The sequence below is a fragment of the Mus caroli genome, chromosome 5 (genome assembly GCF_900094665.2).
Source record: "Mus caroli chromosome 5, CAROLI_EIJ_v1.1, whole genome shotgun sequence".
Taxonomy (NCBI): domain Eukaryota; kingdom Metazoa; phylum Chordata; class Mammalia; order Rodentia; family Muridae; genus Mus; species Mus caroli.
Window position 1 is genome coordinate 24,821,952 of NC_034574.1, and position 4,067 is coordinate 24,826,018.

Genomic DNA, 4,067 nt, shown 5'->3' on the forward strand with positions numbered 1-4,067 from the left:
AGTAGACTGAAAAATCATGTCCTATAATTTTAGGGTTTTTTTTTTTTTTTTTTTTTTTTTTCTGTGTTTCAAAATGTATGTCCTCTTTATTGCATCAAGTAGATTTAAAAGAAACTGCTTTGTGCCTTTTGTTTGTTTGTTTTTAAACATGCCTCTGTGATAGTAAAGAATTGTGTTTCTAGTTCTGTTGTCACTGTTGAATGGCAGAGGACGCTGCGGGCAGGGGGAAGCGGAAGGGAGCACACACAGTCTCAGAATCTTGTGAACTCCCACAGAACTCAGAATCCCTCCCAGCCTGTTCATGCCCTCCGTCATGTTGGTGCATCTCGAGATGCCCATATGTTGTAGCAGTACAGCGGCGGATGCGGGGCTTGATTGTCAGGGCCTCTGTGTATCTCTGCCACACCCCTTCCTGTAACTTTCCCAAGTATAAATGGTACTGCAAGCTTATGCACAGTGTTTCCCAGGTGACGCGGAGTTGCTCTTTGGGGAGCAGCATCGCGGTGGGAGCGGACACGCATGCCTTCTTCTGTACTTGGCCCAGGCTGGGTGCTTGTACTGTTGTGCTGTGGACTCACCCACGTCACAGGCACGTCTGAAGTTTCTTTTCAGGCTGTGGAAAAGCCCTTTCAAGCTTGTCAGGAAATAATCTCCCTGTATTTGGGAGGGTGTAGGGTGCAAAAAACATTAACAGTGCTTGGATGGAGGCTGCCACCTGGTTTTTCAATGGTATTGATGACCTTACTGCAGTTCACTGTTTAAAATTGCCATCATCATTGTCTTGGCTTTCAAAAACACTAATAGAGTTTATAGGTTTTAGAGTGGTAGAGTGACTTTGAAGTAAAAATATGACCCTTCTTTCTTGGCATTTCAATTATTATGATTGAAATACTTCTAATTCCAATTTTGAAAAAATGTTGAGCATGTTTAGGGTGTTATAGTAGCACTGCTAATACGTCACTTGCCCACTCCTGAGGCATTGGGAGAGAGGTGTACATCTGGGCTTAGCATGTGCTAAATACAGTAAGGGAGTATGTTGCAGTCAGAGCAGGTATGAAAGGCACCTTGCTTCCTGAAGCCGACTTCAGCTCCATGATCTGTGGAGAATAAACCGGTCATTTGGAAGTTTTTAAGTCTAGGACGACTTCCTACCTTTAAAACGTAACTTGAAACCTACTTGTAACTCTTCCTTGTCAGCGAGCAAGCACTTAGGACAGGAACAGCTTTCTGCGTCCTGGCTGGCTCGCAGCCAGATTCACGTGGTGGGCGCCTTAAATCTCTTGGCTGGTGAAGGACTGGAAGCAACACTGAGAAGGTTAGGCCTGAGGTCTGCAGCTTTGACTCTGGGTCTCCAAATTAGCCAGAAACAGATGCAGAGATGGAGTTGGCTGTGGGGATGCTTGTGTTTGGGATGCTCTCATCATGACTTCTGGATTTGATCAAGCCCTCTTTAGGAACTCTGTGACGACAGACCAGAATCTTCTTTGTCCAATGAAATGTGATTTTAATGCAAAGTATGTTGAACACTCACTGGGTGAGTGATCTTACTATAGTTCGCTGCCCTATGCCAGCCTTCCAGGAAGAATGTTAAGCTAGCCACATTGAAGTACTGTGCATTTTGACAGCCTAACAGTCAAGTGGTGTTAATTAATCACTGCAAAACTTGATGTGAGGCTCTAGGAATTTTTAAAAGCCAGCGTAAGTTTCTGCTTTTCCTTTATTAATTATGTAAACTAGTGGCTTGTACATATGAAATGTTTTGTTTTTGTTTCTAAATCATCTACAAATGACTGACATCACAGCAGGCTGTGACCTCGGGGTGTGTGGTGACTCATGGTGGTCTACCTTTTCCAGAGAGAGAGAGAGAGAGAGAGAGAGAGATGTGTCTGTGATGAGCGTGGGAATTGGACTTGCTGGCTGATTTATTTCCACTGTTTTACAAACTAAATGTAACTTACTCTCTAACCTGCATGTTAGTAGTGCGCTTTGCTGAGAGACTACGCCAGCTGGTTACCGTCTGTCTGTATGATTTTTAAGCAAAAATATATTCTTTTTATAGCTATCTGTTGAGCTCACGTTTAGGGTAGCAGAAGGAATTTTGACATTTGCAGCCTTTCACGGGCAGCCTGAGCAAGGTTTGTTCATTCAGCGCGGAAGGCTGGGTTCCCCGGATGGAAAGAAAGCGCTACACAAGCATTTTAGAGTATTCAACAGGGCTTGTCTGTCGGTAGGAAGATACCTGTGGGTGGAACAGAAAGGAGACTCTGGGCTTTTAGATTATTGTGATTTCCCTTTCAGAAAGTCATTCTTAGAGAGCTGGATGGAGCCAGAGCCCAGCTGCTTTAATGGCAGTTGGACCATGGCCATTGAGAGTCTAAAACAGGACCAGAAGCCACTGCCCTTTCAGCAGCACTAAAACAGAAATCAGAGATGATAGTGAGGCCAAGGGATGGCCAGTGCTATGGGTCTTTTGTATCACGTTGGCTAAGATCTTTTAAGCAGTTTCTCTGGGTAACAGACTAAGAGTTGGATTGGGTTTTTTTTTTTTCTTTGTAAACAGAAGTAATCCTCTCTGAATTCTCGACTGTGATATCCCTGGTAAGCACGCAGGTTGTAGGGCTGGCCTGTGAGAAGATTGCTGTTTCTCAGCAGCAGGGAGCATCAGAGCTGCCTGCCATCTCGACTGTCGTGTTATCAGCTGGATATCCTCATCAGAGCAGCCATTCTAGAGACAAAGACTCAGTTGTGTATATGATTAGCTCATTCAGAATGTCCCAAGAAAGCAGAATTCAGCATTGAACTCATAATTTCAGTTAAAAAACAAAAAACAAAATCTCCCCCCTTTTGGGCAGAGTGGAAGACAATAATGGCCAAGGTACTCAGGAACCCACGTTTTCTCTCCCTTCCTGCCTAACGGTGGTAACTGAAGAAAAATGAAGTACTGCTTTTGTGAGTGAGACTTCATGTTCTATGCTGAGAACAGGCGACAGGGGCTGTGTGGCTAGGGGTTTAATTTGGTGCCTTTATGGGTAGACTTCTGAAGCAAGAGTATAATTTCTTCCCAGATACTTAAAAACCACCACTAGAACAGATGGGGTATGTTTGCCACAAAGAATGAAAAAGAGGACATAAAATCTCTCCCCTTCCGGGTACTTTTCGTTGTAGTTGGCCTGCACGGGGCTTCGTGTTAATGTAGCATGTGTTTACTCTGCTTCCATGTGCTCTGCATGTGTACATGTCTACTGTGCACACCTGTTCTCTATGTATATGTGATATGGGATCTAATGGGCTTTACTCTCGATTATCAGCCGGGTGGCAGCCCTCATTAGTCTGTTGCTTTGTGTGGATTTGGTATGCCCATGGCCCACATGGAAAGCCACTTCCCCACCTTTCCCCTCCAGGGCATCTCAGCCCCGAGAAAGCCCTCGCAATAGATGACGTTTCGCTTCCCTTTCACCAGGGAACTTTGAGCCAAAAAGACTGGTTTCAAGAATGCTGGCTGTCACTTTGGGGTTGAGGTTTCTGGGTCGGCCCGGCCCTCTTTTGGCTGGGAGGCAGCTTTGGGAGCAGTGTGCTATGGACTCCATCTGGGAGATACTTGATCTTGCTGGAGCAGAGCATTGCTCTTGCTTCACTTTACTGGAGTGTTGCAAGGCTTGTGTTTCGATGTAGAGTAGAAATCTCTGGGTAGTTTGAATGTGGGTTTTGCATTATCTGTGTTACTGTTCCCCGTCGTTAGTCTATATTCTTGTCACCGGATTCTAGAAACCTTGGTCTTTCAACTGGATTTATGTTTGTGTCTGCTGCTATGGACTCCAAAAGTTAAAGCAGTAGGTTCTAGTTTTCAATTGTTTGATTCTTTATTGATAAATATTTATTGTAATAAAAAATAAATAATTTTTAAATCTTTTTAATTGTTTTCAAGTTGTCTTTTTTTATCCTTGGTAGATGCAAAGGGAAAGGCACTGGAACAGGAAGCAGAAACGCAGTAGTACAGGTTATAAAGCGTGGTAGTACGGGTTTGGTTTGGTTTGGTTTTGGTTTTTTTTTTTTTTTTTTTTTTTTTT